At 43.4% G+C, this 19,536-nt stretch overlaps 1 long non-coding RNA gene across 1 annotated transcript in view; it reads left to right on the top strand.

The window, feature by feature from the left end:
* The first annotated feature begins 3,906 nt into the window (after positions 1-3,906).
* The window catches only part of LOC135242023 (uncharacterized), a 32,506-nt gene continuing 16,876 nt past the window's right edge, over positions 3,907-19,536 (top strand). The window contains exons 1-2 of the long non-coding RNA XR_010326202.1: positions 3,907-4,079; positions 4,608-4,733. This is a non-coding gene — a long non-coding RNA (uncharacterized LOC135242023). The remainder of the gene's footprint in view (positions 4,080-4,607; positions 4,734-19,536) is intronic.

Genomic DNA, 19,536 nt, shown 5'->3' on the forward strand with positions numbered 1-19,536 from the left:
CTGCTTATCTACTGTGTGAGACACGTCGGGGCACCATGTTTCGACTGGGGCCTTTGGCTAAAGAAAAGGTGGCACAAAATGGGGTGCAAGGTTTGATTTCGGCTGCGCAACATGGTCAGGGTTCAGTGGAGTGTCCGGTGTCCGATGGCTGGCCCATTGTTGCGTTCTCATGACCATTAATACCTCTTTGAGCATAATAGGCGGCGTTTAGGGAATCGTGTACCCTTTTGTCACTCAAACCCTCTACCCTTTCAAAGAATTATGCTAATGATCTTAGCATAAAACGCTATCTGTTCAGCAGGTCAGGTGGATACAGAAGTGCAGTCCAGAATTACTACTGATCCAAGGGTATCCTTTACATGACTGGGAAGTCCTGCTCGTCCCCACGGACCCAGATCGGGGGCCTGCGCTGCTCTGGTTTTCGAATGCAAAGTCAGTGATCCCAGCTACGTTTTTTAGGGCATCACAATGATTTTTGTGAAGCTAAGACTTGTTCGCGTTTCTCATTTCCATATTCAATGGAAAGAGATGGTGATGCATGTGAATTTGCCCGGGTACCAACAGGAACATTACAGCTTTAGGCTCTCCACAACGTAGCCGCTGTATGTGCCTTTTAGAATGTTGAGACTGATGCCGTTTTTGGGACCTGGGGTGATATTAAACCGACACAAAATCAAACGATCCTGCTAAAAAATGTAATTAAAAAAAACAAAACAAAAAAAAAAAAACAAGATACTCAGCTTACAAAAATAGAACTACGCAGCTAACACAAAAACAAATTACTCAGCCAACAAAAAACAAAGCTGCTCAGCTAACATGAAATCAAACACACTGCTAACCTAAACTCAAAGTACTCAGATAAAAAAAGGAGCTACAAGGCTAATGCAAAGGCAAATTACTAACACAATACAAAGCTGCTCAGCTAACAAAAAATCAAACTGTGTACCAAACCCATAACCTCTACTGCATAATTGCAACATTCTTCTAAGGTTGTGATAACATTTTGACAACCACCCCAAACCATAACTTCTCACAGTCCCCATTTCCACACCAGCTCATGTGCTGCTGTTTGGGGAATGGTGGTGGATAATTGGAACACAGTATGCGTTGTTCTGTTATCCACCAAAACAGATTTGCCATCAAGGCTTCACCACTTCAGGCAACATCTGAGGGGCATCTGAGGAAGAGGACATCAGTAGTAGCTGCCTAACTGGAAAGCATTGCAGTCTCTCCTGACATCAAGCAGACTGTAAATTGATCATCTCACAGATCCTGGTCCTATTACTGTTGGTCAGAGGTGTCAAACTCCTGGAGGGTCACAGTGTCTGCTAGTTTTTTGTGATTTCCTTTCAATAAATTAAGGCCTTGAGAATAAGGTATGTGGATCATTTAGCCAATCAATGACTTAAACACTCTGATGCACTCTGAAATAACAGTTTTCTGACACACATGCTCTAGACAATGTATAGAGTCATTTATGTGAAATATTTTAGAGTGATTGATCGATTGACAGTACATCAGGGAGAATTTGAGTGGGTTGGACTGGCTCGATGAACCATGAAATAACTTTTTTGAGGGGAAAAAAATAGATTCTGTTATTTACATCTTATTAAACCTGCTAAATGGAGACTGCCTTGTCTTTTCACAATGCACAAACAGGCCCTTGGGATTTATGAACTAAAATAGTGTGTGTTTCACAGAAATGCTTCAGCTCATTTCACACTTCATAAAATTACAACAAAGAAGGAAGCTACAGTGACAGCCATGCTTACTGCCTATCTTTAGAACGTTCGGAGAGAAAATTTTTCAGGGGAAGTCAAGAAGGAATAACAAAACTTCACTCTCTTTACATTTAAAAAATGAAGCGGCCAACATATGAACGCTAAAGTAATATTAGAGAGCCATCGAGGCAGAGTTGACTGATACAATTTACAGTGGAAACATTTCCTATGCCCTTTGTGAATAATATGCTTTATGGAGGGGGTAAAACCCATTTAAAGCCGTAAGCCCTCGCGGTGCTGTGAGGTTTCATTTCGGAGTCCTGAGTAACGTTATACAGAACATTTGTGTAGAACTTTGTCTCATTTTGTATGGTTGGGAAGACTGTAATCAGTAGACTCTAGATAAACACGTATCAGCTACTGATATGTGACATAAATGCAGTACTGTAAATTACATTTAAGCATTTAGCGGATGCTCTTACCCAGAGCAATTCACAAAGATTGTATTTTTACATACAATTAGCATTATGAAACTGAATGGTTTTTCTGATGCAACTGCGGTTACGTACCTTGCTCAAAGGTACAACTACAGCACCCTAACTGGGATCTGAAGCCAAAATCCAGTTCCCTAACCATTGTAGTACACGGCCGTCTTGCTGTTGCAGGTAGAAGGTGGAAGTACTGTTTGCCATGAGCAAATAAAAGCTTTATGAGCCATACTGTATAATGCTTGACATGCTGTATATTTAAAGGAAAGTAAATATACTTATGAATAATTTGAAAAGTTTTATTAGTGGTGAAAATTGCTTTGGAGCCCACATTAGTCCACAGATTGCCAAACTGTGTGGAGATGAGCTAATGTGTCTCGAGACCACTCTTAAAAAAAAAAAAAGTAAAACCTCAAAATGAGAAAAGGGGCACTGCTGGGATTACGAAAATAAAATATCTGGAAAAATATTTGCAAGTTACTACAGTGACACATATAAGGTTCTGTGAAATGCTCTACTCATACCAAAGAACTCAGGTGGAATAAACAGAGCCAGAGCTGTGCTGACAACACATTAAGGAACATTTCCCCTGTAAAATTTGGAAATAAAAGCATATGCATATATCGTGGAATACTGAAGGTCGCTTCTATGATTTAAGTAAGATGTTTAGCATTAGTATTCAAGCACAGTTGCAGATTGTGTTGAAACCGGTATTACGCAGTTCCGCAGTCATTCAAACGGGAAAGACTAAGCTTCATGACCGCACATTTCCCAGTGCCATGGGATGATATGGGGAGAGCAACAGCTATGCATCAAAGAGGGCCACCTGCAGTGTTCGTACAGCTTCTAAAGGGTGGATCAGATCAAAAAGTACAAGTCAGAGAGACAGTTCTATAATGTTTTCAGACAAAATTTGTTCAGAACTACCAAGGGTTAGCTCTTTTGATGGCTGCTGTGCTCTACTGTATTCTACCTGGCAGACCTTTGTCTGCTCTGTAGCCTTTCTGTGGAATGAACTTTCAAAGAAACGAGAAGAAATCAGTGCTGCATGCAGCTTCAAGTCCTAATTAAAAATATGGCTCAGTACTTACATGTTTCACTGAATGCAATTGCTGATTTCTAAATGCTACTGCTGAATTGCTGTATAGTCTTTTAGTTTCTTACTGAGTTGTATTCTGTTTATCTATATTGAGTGTTGTGGCTGGCTCCACTGAGTTATGGCGATACATATTTTGAGATTGTAAATGATTGTAGGAATTGACATTATTGTTGAACTATGGATGCAGGACATTTTGCCATGTCCACCCCCCTGGCCCCCACTCCCACCAAATCCCCCTGTAAGGACCACAATGGATTAAGATTTTTAGCTTGCTTGCTATCCTTGATAGTTTTGAAGATTGGTACTTGATGTTCCTGCTTGAAATACCTCTTGTATTTTTCTGATGATTATCAAATAAATTTAATCAATCAATCAGTCTCTGAGATTCCCCAGACCACAGTTAAGCAAAAAGGATAGATCTATATTTAATCTTCTTAGTCTTTCTGTCTAGCCTACTTATAAAAAAAAATAAATCAATAAATATTGACAATTTCAAGCAAAGACAGATTTTTTATCCTTTTTTATTATTGTTTTTAGGAGAAGATACTTTTCTTTTGTCCTAATTTAAATACAGCCGTTACTAATTGCGAGCATGAACTATCGCCTTGATTGACATATGCAAAGTGCTAGCCCAAGTTGTAGGGCAGTGGTCACGATAAACGTTCCGCAACAGCGCTTAACATGTCATTAAAACTAGTTTAGTTTTTGTCATTATGTTATTTGCAAGCTAAACGTAACCATTGTGTAATATTTCCAAGTCATCTCAGCTGGGTGAGTTTTAAACGCGATTTTTACGACGAACGGTAGCTTTCTATCCACAGACACAGCTGGCAATTTGAGATGACGTTTTTTTTGTTGCAAACGACGGAGATGTACAGTTCAAATTAAATGTTCAGTGTTGGAAAATAAAACGAAAACTTATGCAATGTTAAGTGGAAAATGTAGAAAGGCAGGCAGGTACAGATGATTTCATATGAAGGAAATTGAAGTTAGCAGATTGAATTGCTATCGATATCTAATTTACTAGCAATGGCATAGCTCTAGGTTTTGTTAGGCCTACTTAATGCGGTAAATGAGTATGCTTTGCCGAAAGCAAATGATGTATTTAAAAAATAAGCCAAATTGGGGAAGTGTTCCACCTATTTCAACCTTTATTAAACAAAAAACGTCTAAGTTGGATAAGCGTTCCGAAGCAGAGAAATGATTTGTGTTATCCTTGTCGCTCATAAACTGGCACCATGCATACAAACTTGGCTGGGCTCAACTTTGGATATACGTTCGTCTTCTGCCTTCCTCTAGTGCTCCATCACTGTCAACTGATGTTTTGTGGAAATCTCGCGAGCAGGAGATGTACTGCTCTCATCAAGTTCTACATCCGCAACATTCAGAAGTGTTCACTGGGTCCGAAGGTCCTACGCCAAGAAGGTAACTTTTACTGGGATTGCATTAAAAGTGTAGTTTTACGATCAAAATATTTATTTGGTCTCGTGCAAAGTAGTCATTTGTTTTCAACGAAATGTAATGGTATAATGTAATGTAGCAACTTTCTGTGGAAACTAATGTAGCAATTGCCATTTTGTAAGAGTGAAAAGGAAATATTCACATCATACAAACTAGTCATAGGACATACTATAACCATACCATGTGCTGCAACATCTGTGACTGGATTCTTAAACAAATATGTTAATGTGAATACAAAGCAGCTTTTAAAAGGGGGACAATCATTTTATTCCACCAAAACACCCAATATTTCATGAAAAATAAGAAGTATGACCTTTTTAAAAATGTCTGGTTTATGTGGAATAGGCCAAATGTTGCAAAAATGAACATAAACGGGCTACCAAACAAAAAGGGACCCAGCTGGAACATTCCTGAATGTCTCCCCAAAGTTCTGACCTTACATCCAAACAGGGACCTTAATGAAATGTCCTCAAAATACCACCTGGATGTTGTGATTAAATGCCATTTTGTAACCAACCTTGGACCCAACTAGGACTTTATAAAGGTTAAAAGAATGTTTCAGGACCTTTAGGGGACAACATGTTGCCTAATGTCAAGAGGATGTCCCTAGTTTGCTGGGGTGGAATATAAATAACTTCCTCAAATGCTGGAAGGCAGGTATGAGAGTAGCACTACGGTAAACCAAGTGTGATAAGTTATGGTACAAGAACAGTTTCCTGTATATTCTGTTTAAACAATAAATTAGGTCTTTCATCCATTCAGCGATACACTGTTATGGATACATATAGGATACATCATCTACTGCGTTGATTTAGCCTACAGTTATGTGCAGTAATTGTTTTGTTTTTGCCAATAAAAGAAGAGGTAGGATTTCTTGCAAGCTGTGTGAATTATAGAAGTTTTTTTTTTTTTTTGAGTATTTTACATGTCCCTATCTTTCTCCCCGATGGGAGAAAGATGCAATATCACGTCTACCAGCTTAGTTACACTAATATGCCTTATGTGGATTTAATATTGTTTTATTGCTACAAAAAATCAAATCAGCAGGGATTAAGAAGTCTAAAGTCAGCAGTGTTTTGCTGTATATTTTTGTCTGTACTCTTGTTTAGAACCACCTGCTGTAACTTCAGAAGAAGCATAATTTGTGGGGGGGAACATGTGTGAGGAACCTAGTTGCCAGCTGGCTTAGCTAACTAGCAACAGCGCAATATTGTTTTCTGACACTTAGCAGTGGACTTAGAAGACAAAAGTTGAAGCTGATAGAGACTTGATAGCTCCCTGCTCCCACAGCACACGCGGTGTCTTTCCTAGAGCGCTGTATACTATGTAAGGAATTTGAATTTGAGATAAAAAGATGCATATGAGACAAAAGTAAAGACAGTCAGAGAGACAAAGGGAGGGAGAGGGGAGAGAAAGAGAGATGGGGAGGGGGAAGGAGAGAGTTATTATTATTATTATTTTTATAGTGTTGTGGGTCAGACTTGTTACATGTTGTTTATGTGGTTTCCATGTTTCTGTGTCTTGCATGTGATGCTTTGGCAATATGGCCGTAGTTATCCTGCCAATAAAGCAAATTGAAAAAAAATTGGGAGAGAGACAGCACACTCATAGGCTCTGTAGGCGGGACTACCATGTGCAGGCACGCTTGGCTTGTCAGTGTTGCCACCCACAAATCACAGCTTTGAAGGTACACGCCAGGATAAAGCTAAGGTAGACAAAAACCCATTGTTTCCTTCAATCAATGATGCCAGTGCTTGTATTATTTTACTCCTTGTCATTAAGAAATGTGTTCTATTGTTTTTAGTTGGAGGTCACAAGGGCTTGTTTGAAACAGAATCATAATCTTTGTCAAACTGGACTCGGACGGCTGAACTGCGAAGCCTTTTGTCTCAAAAACACAGTTTAGTGACAGTTATTATTTAAATGAGCATATCTCGCCAAGATTCTCCTCTTCACAGTCATGCATTAAACACAAAATGTCGAGTTGACAGCGCAGCACCCCGTACTCAAAACATGTTTCCGCGGCTATGGTAGGAGAGAGATGCGTCTCATCTGTTGCTTGACAAAGGGGTAAAGAGGCTATTGACAACGCGAGGTGTGACCCAACCATTCATAAATCAATAGAGTACTCCTGAGTAAATGAGGACTGCAGAGTCGATGGGAAACTCAGGCCTGAAATAAATGGAGTTCATCAGTAGAACATTAGAGTTAGCAAGGGGCAACAAAAATGCATCTCAGTGTTCTAACTGTCTGTAATACAGGGCTATAGATACAAATGCTATTTCAGGATGGCAAAAAACGGTGTGTGTGCGCATATATATATATATATATATATATATATATATATATATATAATATGAGTGAGACAAATGGCTTCACTGGCATTTCTGATTAGTCAGGTGTGTTCAGTTGCTCCGTTAGTACAGGTACAAGAGCATACAGCATCTGGTCTTGATTCTATGCTTTTTTGATTATAGTCTGTTAGAGGCGTTTTTCAACATGCGGAACAAAGTTTAAAGTCAAGGAAGCCATTATGGGGTTGAGAAATACATTTTTTAAAAACACAGAGACCTAGGCCAGACCTTAGACTTACCAAATCTGTTGTTTGGAACATCATTAAGAAGAAAGAGAGCGCTGTAATCACAAAGTAAAGTTACTGAAAGAGTCCTTAAAAGAGCCTGCAGAGTTCTGGAAAAAAGGTCTTGTTGACTGATGAGACCAAGATTCGCTTGTGCAGCAGAGTGATGGCAAACTGTGGAGGCCAAAAGGAACTGCTCAAGATCCAAGCCCCCCCCCCCCCAATATGTGAAACATGGTAGCAGGGGTGTTATGGTTTGAGTATGTATGGCTGCCACAGGTACTGGCTCACTTGTCTTCAGTGATGATGTAACTGCTGAGAGCAGCAGCAGAATTAATTCTGAAGCGTACAGAAACATCTTATCTGCTTAAGGTCAAGCAAGTGCCTCCAAACTCATTAGACAGCACTTCATTCCACGGCAAGACCCCGATCCCACACACACTGCTAAAGCAACAAAAGAGTTTTTTCAAAGACAACAACGGGCCAAGTCTTGCATATATAGCTTAGCAAGAGTATCGCTAAAACGTAATTAATAACAAGGCACCTGTCTGTCGTTTGTTGGAAGCCGAACACTGCAGTAATTGCCAAACCTCTCTGTTGAATCTTAAGATTACATCTCTGAGGCAGAGAGAGAGAGGTTAATGACAGGAACCAGAGCGCCCAGATGATGTGCTACGGTATTAATTATAAAATGACCTGTGCAGATGCACACAGCTGTAATTAAACCGAAAATACATCACCAGTAACCTGCCAAGAAGTGTCTTCAGCTGAGCTGAGGAAACTTTGTAGAAAAGACGGACCCGTATTAATGTCCACTGGGCCATGGGGCCATTGCAAGAGCTGGAGAAAGTGCAACTCTGAAGAAGGGTAGGCGTGGCTGTAGCCTCTCCGCTGCCCTTGGCGAGACTGCAGGCTGGTGTGGGACGTGGTGGGAGTGGGAGGGCGGAGGGGGGGCGGGGGCGGGTGCCGTCCGTCAAGGACTACAATTTTTCATTTTCTGTTTTTTCCTTTCCATCTTCATTTGGGTTTGGTGCATCCCCCCCCCCCCCCCATCCCCCGATGAATGGCGCCCTTGGATATTTGGATATTGCATTGCAACGGAATAATTGTTCAGAGATGCAAACAGTAGGTGAAGCTAAAATCATATTATCCTCCTAATACAGGGGCATGTGCAAATGTACATATCGTTTCGCATTAGAAATAAGGACTGGGTTTTCACCCTGTGTTGTCACTGATATTTTAAAATATAACAGACATTTAAAACAAAGGCCTTACATTCATACATATGAATGAACGAATGAATAACAGTTATGAAGTAGTAGTAAAGTGCATTAGTCCGTGCATAAATAACATTGCATAAACAAACAAAAGCACATGAAAGTACATTAGTGCAAGAGTAAATATCATGGCATATAACACACTGCCCACAAGAACGCACATTAATGTAGCCTATATATTAAAATGGTGTTGAGGGCCACTTAATGTAGGTGGACTTATGTGACAACATTGAAAATACGCAGGACAAAAGCACAGTAAATAAGCACACATCATTTTGAGATCATGCAGTGGCACACAGGCATCTGTCAGGGGACCCTCATTTAAACATTCATGCCTGTACTTTAGTATTCTAAGGGCTCATTATTGTACTACAGTGGTTCTGACAAGCAGTATAATGGAAAGCTGGCGAAGAACTAGCAAAGCAGTTGATTTTGTGGAATTACCAACATATAAAAAGGTAAAGGCCTGGGTGCTATCGATGTTGTCTCCAATCTGTGCGCCTGACACAGGTACGGCTTAGCAATCAAAAATTCTACCTGGGTTTGTGAAGAAAAAAGTGTAAATGCTTTTTTTCTAGATTCATTTGTAAGTCAAAGTTAAGGATGAATTGAATTTGAATTAGAATTCAGGACGCGGGTGTGTAAAAATTTTTTTTTTAACACAATCGTTATGTTGATCCGAATTCACAAAAGAAAAAAAAAAAACTTTAATGAACACCTGAAACATTAAGGCCGATCCCTTTTGGGTCTGTCCGTCAAAATGCAACCAGGATTTAAGTGCTTTACGGGCTTATGTTTCCAATTTTCCTCATGCTTCCTTCAGGCAGTCTTTGCATATTAAAGTGAACGAGGCAGAATTTTAGACATGGTGTCATGCATAGTTTAACGCATACAGCGGTCTAAAGATGTTCCAAAATGGCTGCCAGTTTGGGTTAACACTTTTATCTGATTGGTTTGTTTTTACGTGTTTTTTTTTCCAGAAATACTGACATCAGAAAATGATGCCTCAGTAAAAGGCAGCCATTTTGGATGATCATTGATCATCTATTTCTCGGTAGATATTTTGGTATCTGGAGCTCTTGCTTTAGTTTTAGTCTTTACAGACAGGTAAGCAGTATGTGCGTTAAAAATGAAGGAATTCTGAGGGCGGGGCTTGACAGCCTAGTCCATTTCCGTTGGAATGACACTTTCATTTCTTAGCTGTCTTCCCAGTTTCCCAGTTTTCTTCCCACTTTTCCCTCAACATATTGTGGACATGTTGTAACTGTTATGCAGTTGCCATTTTTCGATGATGTATGTCTTTGGTACACAGGTCTGAAAAACCCATTTATGCTCTCACAGCTTAAACAGTTGGAATACTAAGAATAGTTTGCATCTGCATTGCAAACATTGTACATGCTGTGCCATAAAGGAATTTGAAAAGATCACCATTGTGGTTGAATAATGTCCTTGGGTAGCATAATAAAGGATTTGTTTTCACTGTTTTGTGCTGTATTCAGCAGGCTGCTGTGTGCAGGGGGACTTCAGAGTAATATAAAAGTACAAAACGTTGTGAAAAGTAGGCCCGCATTCTGTTCGGTAAACAGCGAGGGCAGATACAGGTCTGCGGAGAGGCGATTAATTAAAAGCGTGTAACAGACTGTGTGGCACGGTCCATATGGCCACTGACTGGCAACCCGTTTACAAATCCCCCGGCCGGGGGTGAGATGCCCCACCACGGTGTTTTGTGTACGCTGATGCCTTCTCTAAGGAGGTCAGACTGTTTGCTCCCTGTCAACAAAAAAAAAAGAAATATTAAATAAGGAAAATGTAATATTATGGGCAGCATCCATAGATGGATATTAATTTCTCTCATTTCTTAGTCTCTTTCTTTGTATATTCGTGAATATATACGAATATGGTGAAGGATGACTCATCTTACCATATCACTTTTTTTCTGTATCACTGTTGACTGGTGCTTATGGTTTCTGTACCACTGAACATTTTTGTAATAAGGGGTTTATGCACTGAAACCCTACTATAATATAATTCTCTGTGTCGTTGTCTTGCTGACACAGTCTGATCACACCCTGCATTGACATTCTCAGTCACCTGAAGAAGAGTTGCTGTTCCATTTTTCCTTACATATCTCACTAGTGCAGAAGCCTCACAGTCATCACATGTGCGCATTTGACCACAATTTCCAACCCTATTTACTGATCTCTTTCCCATCAATCTGAATTCAGATGTTACTTTAGTCACTGTTCCTATTGAAACAAGAGCCAGTTGAGCAGTGACTGAAGCTCCTGCCGTCCATGCCCCAATAACGAAGTCACATAGATCTTTTCCTCTTGCCATCTTGATCCAAAATCGAGGTCAGCTTGGCCTGTTCAGCATTTTTATGCATGCCTCAGAGCATGATGGGATGTTAATTGCTTAATTGTTTCATGCAGCACAACTGCATGGAAACATCTGGATTCAAACGTTTATTCAGGTTTTTCCTTTAATTTGTCACCCGTCTGCTTATATAGGCAGAGAGAGAGAGAGAGTCCTTGGCTGGATAACAAGTTATTTTATTCATCCTCGGTCAGTGGTCACAGTGCATCAGAATGTGGATGGTGCAAAATCATATTAGAGGGGAGTACGGGAGGGGAAGGAGCATAGCAATTAAACATTACGGTGCAGCCGAATCTGGGTAAAAAAAAAAAAATTGTCTGAGGGGATGCAAAATCCGTCCGCCGCGAAGTGTAACCAAAATAGAAAGCGAGAGAGAGAGAGAGAGAGAGAGAGAGAGAGAGAGAGAGAGAGCGAGTGAGTCTGCGGCGAGTCCCGCGCAGGGCGGCTAATCAGAAAATGAAGTCATCATCGGCGTCCCCCGGCGGCGCTCTCGCTAGCTGACGGCCGTTGCGCGGGAGAGCCGAGGCGGAGCCGTCGTCTGTTACAGTGGCGTTACCGCTCATAGACGGGCCCAGCTCTGCCCGGGAAACGCGCAGCGGAGTGGCGGCGCGGTGCCATCGGCAAACGGACTCTGCACAGCCCCCCCCTACCCCCCCAGCCCCCGGGTCCCCTCCTCGCCACCCCCGTCCCCCCCCCCATCACCCCGGACTCCCGGCCCAAGGTTAGCCAAATGACAATATTGACAGACGTGCTGAAAGGCGCCCGGCGCTGGTATCGTTGTTTTCCTCGGCGATCCTCACCCGCCGATCTCCGGTTCGATCGGGAAAGCGCCACCGCGGGCCCTCGATGAGTCATCCAGCTGTCACCTTCCAGATTAAAAAAGAAAAAAAAAAGAGAAAACCCAAAATATTTCCTGCCTCGCATGGACAGACTTTGCGCTGACAGAAAATGTTTACGCGGAGCAAATCCAGCTTTAATTACCTCAGTCGAATTAATAAGAAGTCTCTAATTATCTCCCGGATTTCCCTTGGTGAAGTGCATTTGATCTTCGCCATATGTCTATTCACTTGGTGTTTTTCGCTCCAGCAATTTTTGATACACACACACACACACACCCCCCTCCTCCCACCACACACTTCCCCAGTTTCCTTGCCAGTCCTCAGGTGCACTTTGGGGACGCGGCTCCGTAAACGAAAACGATCTTTAACAGACGCCGCGCCGCGACTTCCGCTTAACCCGCCGGGCCTCCTTCCCGAGGCGCCTCGGCTGAAGTCGCGGGCCGACGTACGGCTTCGTCTCGTCCGGACGCCCGGCGACCCGCTAACGCTTCCCGCCCCGTTAGCCGCGGCGGCGCTGAGGCCTGCTCCGCGGGTGACGCGCCGCTTCTACGCTGAAAACGCCGTCGCGCCGTAGTAGAGCCAGTCGGGAGCGTGCCCCGGGCCCGAGTGCCATGTTGCGACGAGGAGGCGAAACAGCCGAGAGCGTTTTAGCCCTTGACCCCGTCTTTGCTTTTGCAACGTTGGAAGTAAACCGGGAGTAAGCTGCAACCGTAGGAACTATGGGACATTTCCACAGATGTGTTTTTTGTGTGTGTGGCAGGTGAGTGCAGTTATTACTAATGTTTGCCTGCCTTTTGGCCCAACCCTCGCCGATCTCCATTTTGTGGCGAGCAGCTTCTGTCATTGGTCTGTGAAAGATTTGCCTTTGGCTTAGACTTAGACTTATAAATACATGATCTTGCCCCTACAGTTTGGTGTGTTCAGCAATCGTCCAAATGAACTCGCTACACTGTGCTTATGAAAACACACGGTTTCATTTGCGAGTCGAAGATAAGGACAATCTCTGATTGAATCCGGGCTGTGGCTTGACTTTTCCCTGTGTTTCCCCGATTTGATTCGGCACAGACTGACATTTTGGCGGACATCCTCTCCGCATTTCTCGCTGTTGGAAAATGGATCTTGGCGGGAAGAGGTTCTCTCAGAATGCTGTGACCTTCCACATACCTCAGAGCTAATGTGCTCAGCATCGGTTTTGCCATTCATTACACAAATCATACATACACTGGAGCAACGATCATCTCGAAATTCGCCTCGCTGCCTATGTGACCCGGGTTAGCCTCTTAGCCTGCTTTGAGGCCGCAGAGAGCATTCCTTTCACGGTGAGCCCGGGTGCTTGTGTGGGGGGAAAATATGCGACTACCTGTTTATGATCACGCCAGCGCCTTTTTTTTTTTTTTAATGCATAGGATGATGTACCTCCTCCATGCTTGAGCCGTCTTGATCGATGTCCTCATGAAAGCACCATCCATTTCGCTGCCAGCTGCGTCGTGAGGGGAGCAGACAGTACATCAGGCAATACATAACGCGGCGGCGTCGTCAGGCCAACGGGGTTACCGTCACCTCAAACGAGCTCCGCTGTCTCAACGCGGCTGCGCTGCGTCGCTCCGAACGCGGCGGCGTACCGGATATGTCCTTCTGCCTGAGATGCGCCACGGTCTGCATCACGCCCCCCCACCCCCCTCAGCCCCCCTCCCCAAGCAAGGGCAATGCAGAGGAACCCCTCCCCCAGGTTCCTAATAATCCAGCCTGGACCTCTGGGTCACGCTTAACCTCAGCCGTTAAAAGCTTTCAGCGCATGAGTCCCGACTTTGCATTCCATGGCGAATTTGTTGAAGTCATTGCATCTTCCCCTTGGAGAGTCGAGCAGTGGTTGAAGTAAAAAGGCCACCAAGAGTCCCAACGATATCCTTCAGCATCTGTTTGTTCTTTTTGGAAAAAGTAGTTTCACTGCGCTGTATTCATTGATTCCCCGCGGCTTTTAGATTTGCATCATTCGCTCGGTGACCCAGAAGCACGCATTTACACCAAGGTCTCTGTAATCTTTCGATCACGTAATGAAAGGGCTTCGTTCTGCAACTTCATATTTCATCTCAGCTGAATGGAAACGCTGGGGCTGAGATCCTGTGGAGAGCCTTGGTGTCACTGCGGTCGGGACACGGGCCACAGAACTGAGATCGCGGCCCATAGTTACCGAGTGTATCCGAGTAGGAGGGCTAACCCGAGACCAGGTGAGTTACAGTAGAGAGTGGAGTCATGTGACCTGACTAGTGCTGAGATCAGCGCTTTGTGTCGTGTCGAGACGTGTGATCACTGTGGGCCCAGATCTCAAAACTGAAATATGGCCGTCAAGGGCAGTCATACCGCAGTTCCTCTGTTCTGCCTGGCAGCTCATTGATTGATCATTTATTACACCAGTGACTCCATTCACCTGGTGTCCTGTGTCTAAATCAGTCCTGATTAGAGGGGAATGGAAAAACCAGCAGCGGCACTGACCTCAAGGGCCAGATTTGAGTATCGCAGCCACATAACAATCTTCTCTCATGTTACCCTTCAAGATCACTTCACTTTCACTAAATGGGTAATGCATGATTATATAGCCTTTTGTGATTTAATTAGCCCACGACTTTGAAATGTCATAATTTACTTGTCAAGTTATTTCCACCGACTGCGTATGCCATTCTATTGGCCCTCTGCATAAGTATACACACCAATCAGCAGTTGTTATATCTGTAAATGTGGTGGGCCTGTGTAATCTTTGATACACGGTGTATTATAAAGCTGTAAACAAATGATTCACTTAAAAAAAATAAATGTGCTGTATCTTCTTAGTAAATCATTTGCTACGTTGCTACAAATTTCTATCTGATTTTATCTTGCTTAGATCTAAAGCACTATCTCAATGCTTCAGGTGCAGCCACGGGTAAATTTTCATGTTGAAATGAATGTTGCATTGTAGTAATTTAGACCATATGGCATTTTTTTTGCCTTTTCTGTGTGGCATTTTGAGTTTGAAAGAGAGAACGGGTAAAAACAAAGATGAACAAATCATGCATCGCCCTTCCGCGCCGTACGTACTCTCTTGAACCGATTCAGAAAAAATAATTGGACCTGGTGACAGCCTTTATCTGGCGAATGGAGATCGAAATGAGTGCAGTTCCACAAGAACCATCAGTCAGCCTCTGATGCTGAGCTCCCGTCCTTGTGCTTTTGTTTCTTACAAGTGGGCATTCGTGCAAGGAATGTGGGGGGGGGGGGGGGAGGGGAGGAATCTCAAATATGTGATTAGGATCCTCTTAACTGAACATTCTACTGCTGATGTAACAATCACTACTGGTAATTGAAAGCAGTGGAATTCTAGAACACTGACTTAGAATTTTGAGAGAAAAACAACGACATTCCAACAGAACCTACTTCAATATAAACCCAATGTGCTCACCTGCTCGGCCTATGCCTGTAATGACTCAGCAAACCGGCACGGGGAGCGGGGTCTCCGAGAATTTCACACATTAATCAGTCTGAAAGGCTCAGCAGCGGGCAGGCTCGCATGTAGCGCTGCCGCCCGGTCGTCCCCCCGCGGAGGCTCCCTGTGCCCCCCCAGTCCCCCCCCCCCCCGTAAATGAATTCAGCGACTAAACAGGGTGACGGGACAGGACTTGAGCGATGGCATCGTAAAGCCGTCACAAAGGCATTCCATTATCCTGAGGAACATGCACATTAAAGCGCGGTAATATAAAACATCACCGAGAAATAGCCCCTCTGAATGGCGGCGCGAAATGGCGGGTGATGAATGTCGGGCCGCGCGGGCCGGAGACGGGCGTCTTCGCTACGCCGCGCAGCGCCCCCGTTGTATTTCCCGCCGGTGCGAAAACCCCGGAACTCTCAGCGCGGACGGAAACCCGGCCTCCACAGCGGGAAGCATCGTTTCGCCCACCCCTGGGGTTTTTTTTTTTGTTTGTTCTTTTTTCTCAGATCGGCAACTTCTAGGGGAGCGCTTTCGAGTCCCGGGCACAAATGCGCCACTTGTTCTTCCTCTCTCTCTCTCTCTCTCTCTCTCTCTCTCTCTCCATCCTCCACACGAAGGAAATGGCGCACGCACGGCAAAACCAAAAAACCAATCGTCCAGATGCCATCTCTTCATTTGTCCCGTTATCTCTGATATGTCGTGCGCCCGTGCTGGAAAAATGGATCTCGAGGGCCTCGAAAAGACTGCGCGAGATTGAAGGTCGTTCTGGAAGAGGCTCTATGTTTGTATGTTTAGAACTGTAAAAGGCAGACAGATTCTTGCTCTGGCTCCTTTTCTCCTTGCCTTCTGGTTTCCTGGAAAAGGTAAGACACACCTATTGCCTAAAATGGGATGTAGTATTATGTTAACCTTTCAATGACCTTTGGTCTACTGTACACTGGGAAAACCCGACAAAACGATCCTTTGACAAAAGAAAAACACGCTGTTACAGTTTGACTTTGACTAATAAATAACCAAGAGCCTCGATTTGAATTCCTGCCTGAAGTTAAATGTGCTTTCACACGAAACCCTTGGACAGTGAGGCGTGCCGTGGAAGGAACAGACGCGGCTCTGTGGACCGGCGAATCAACGTGAGCGCGGGCTTGGTCATTCGCCGATTGCGCCTGCGCCTGGAGCGTTCCGTCGGGGAGTCCGGCCTCGCCGAAAACGCGTCGGGCCGACCTTTCACTAAAGCTCGCCGGGGCTCGGCCCGAATTTTAGCCAGAGCGCCACTTCCTCCTCCTCGTCCCTCGGCCTGGAGAACCCGCCGTGGGATCGTACGAATCGAGGTCTCCTGAACTGAGCTGAACTGAACTGTGTTCTTGGCTAGAAATAGCTGTACCAAATGAGTATCGTACCTTATCGAAGCTGTGTTTTGTAGTCGTCCGTGACCATGAAATGCACTTTTTGTATGTCGCTTTGGATAAAAGCGTCTGCTAAATAAATTTAATGTAATGTAATGTCTCCGATAGTGTCCCCCGCCCCATCTGTATTTTAGGACTGTTAGTCCCGTCCCAGCGAGTTTAACTCTCAGACGCAGCACCCCCCCCCCCCCCCATTGTCCTGACACTGGCTGCCATGTTGTCCTTGTTTCTTGCTCTGTTGGTTCTACACTGAGCTGGGCTCTCAAGCTGAGTCTGGTTTATTTGGGTCCCAAAGGGTGCTTACCAGAGGCACTGCTGTTTCCCTGCCCTTGGATTGGTTAACTCTTTAACACGGCATTCAACAAGGACCCTGAGATAAAACAGACTCCTAAAGCTCTGTTACTGACATTAGTTAGTAACAGAGCTTAGACATTAGGGGCGACATAGCTCAGGAGGTAAGACCGATTGTCTGGCAGTCAGAGGGTTGCCGGTTCAAACCCCGCCCTGGGCGGGTCGAAGTGTCCTTGAGCAAGACACCTAACCCCTAACCCCTAACTGCTCTGGCGAATGAGAGGCATCAATTGTAAAGCGCTTTGGATAAAAGCGCTATATAAATGCAGTCCATTTACCATTTAGTCACACTTCTCCTCCTCTTTATCTCGTATGTTCATATAATGCATACATACTGTTTATTTTCTCAACTTCTGAAGAACAATTTTTTAGAGCTCTTAATATAATAAAATTCACATTTAAGTAATTGTAATGAAGTAATCTTGTGTGTATAAAACAGGATTTTCATCATGCATTTCCAGCGCAAACGTGTGGGTGGGACTAACACACTGAACTGTCGTTCAAATTCAAGCGTTCAGTTTCGTCTGCAATCACATGGCTGAGAATCGCAAGTATAGAGGGAAGAAGCGACACCAGCTGAGGGCCGTGCCGCAGATCCCAAAGGCATTCTGGGAAGACGGCATGACGCGATGACAACCAAACACATTAAAATATAAAAACAGAATTAAGTGAGTGACATTTAGAGGCATAATTTTGAATAGTTCCACGCCAAGATCCTCTTAACTGTAAAAAATACATTTGTGGTGTGCTGTCAGTAGAACAAGGGGGCGTATGTGGAGATTAGTTAAGGTGAATTCCGCACTGATATCAGCATGAATTTTTCTCAATGAGAATTGTTAATGTACGGAACTGCCCGCCGGGTTGCACAGTAGAGACAAACCCTTGGGGTGGAACGGCTTCACACGGTGCCGAATACCCTTTGGGCTGTAGATTATATGATGAGCCCTGATTGGCTGAGCGGCCTGCTCGCTCCGCCGTTTACTGTGCTCTCCTTATCTGGAATCAGTCAGTCTACATCAGTCATCTGGCAGATTTATACACTGCCGGAAAATGGCCAACTTTGAATTTGACACGAGCAGACATATTCAAGTCGCTGGCGGCAATTGGGTTAAAGTCTAAAACCAAATGATGGAACCGTGAGAGGAATGCGCATTTTCTCAGGGGGTTTATTAGAAAACGATTAAAGCCGAAAATGATTTTCCCTTATATATAATTATACTTTAATTAACTGATATTTTATCATCCACTCTGCTGAGGTTTGAAGGCATTTTTAAGAATATCTTTTTTTTATTTTTTATGTGTCTTAACAATTCAAACTAGAGCCGGGGGGTGCTATTAAATCATTCGGCAAGTGTCCACATGTGACAAACATAATCCAGCAATTTTATCTGCCAGATCCTTCATTAGCTCACTGACCTCATGCACATTGTGGTTGGTGATAGACAAATTGAAATAAATGAATTGGAAAAAGGTTAAGTGAAAGAAACAGAGAGCTGGCGCTTCTGTCTAAATTGAATAAAATGACTCAGCTCAGTGAAAGCAACATTACCCAAATTTAATTGTATTAGTTTATTTATTAGGGGATTTGTACATGCATGTCTATTAGTGGTCCATTGACGAAAACACAATTTGTTCTTGGAAGATTGTCCAAGCCTCCTAGTCAAACATTTTAACTATGCACATCATGGTCCTTTATATGAATAATAATGACGTGTCTTCATGAAATCAAATATTACCTATGCAAACAGTGAAGCAAATGGAGAATGTTGGCATAATTCAAGGCCAATTTCCAATTTCCATTTGCATCGCATTCATATTCTGTAAATGATTAATTATTCTTCCCCCTAAAGTGCATTATGGGGGCTGCTTAGTAGTTTTGAAAAATTGGCTTTTTTCATGTTTGAAATATTGACAATAGTATGTTAGTCAAGTCTTAGGATTTAGTTTGAGATCTTACAATATGAAATTCAGGAATACTTTCTATGGATTGTCCTTCAAAGTAGGGTAGTAGTCCTTCAGTTAACTTGGGCAGTTACCTCACCTACAATTCAGTCATCCCTCAGCAAGAGGTCGATGGCGCCTTCTTGTCAGTCAGTTATCACATATCTCCCCTGTCATGTGCAAGAATAGCCAGTAATTAAGCAGAGAAGATGATTGACAGCAGTGTTCCCACATTGCCACACGCTGGTTTCTGTACACAGAACTGCGGACATTTTTGTTAGTTTTGCGTGGTAAGATTCTTTTTTTTTTCTTCCCCCTTAAAGAATAGGAAGTTGACATAAAAAATGCATTTATATTATGTGCACAGAAATTGTTAAATAAAACTAATCATAGCAGTGAAATATGCGCGAGTTTGCAGCTGTGGATGCCCATGAGAAATGAAAGGCGGAAACAGATGAACTCAAACAGAATAAAAACACAAGATTTAAACTCGGTGATTAAATTTGATCATGGCCGACTGTTCTCTCTCGTTCTTTAAC

Source organism: Anguilla rostrata, chromosome 16 (assembly GCF_018555375.3).
Source record: "Anguilla rostrata isolate EN2019 chromosome 16, ASM1855537v3, whole genome shotgun sequence".
Taxonomy (NCBI): domain Eukaryota; kingdom Metazoa; phylum Chordata; class Actinopteri; order Anguilliformes; family Anguillidae; genus Anguilla; species Anguilla rostrata.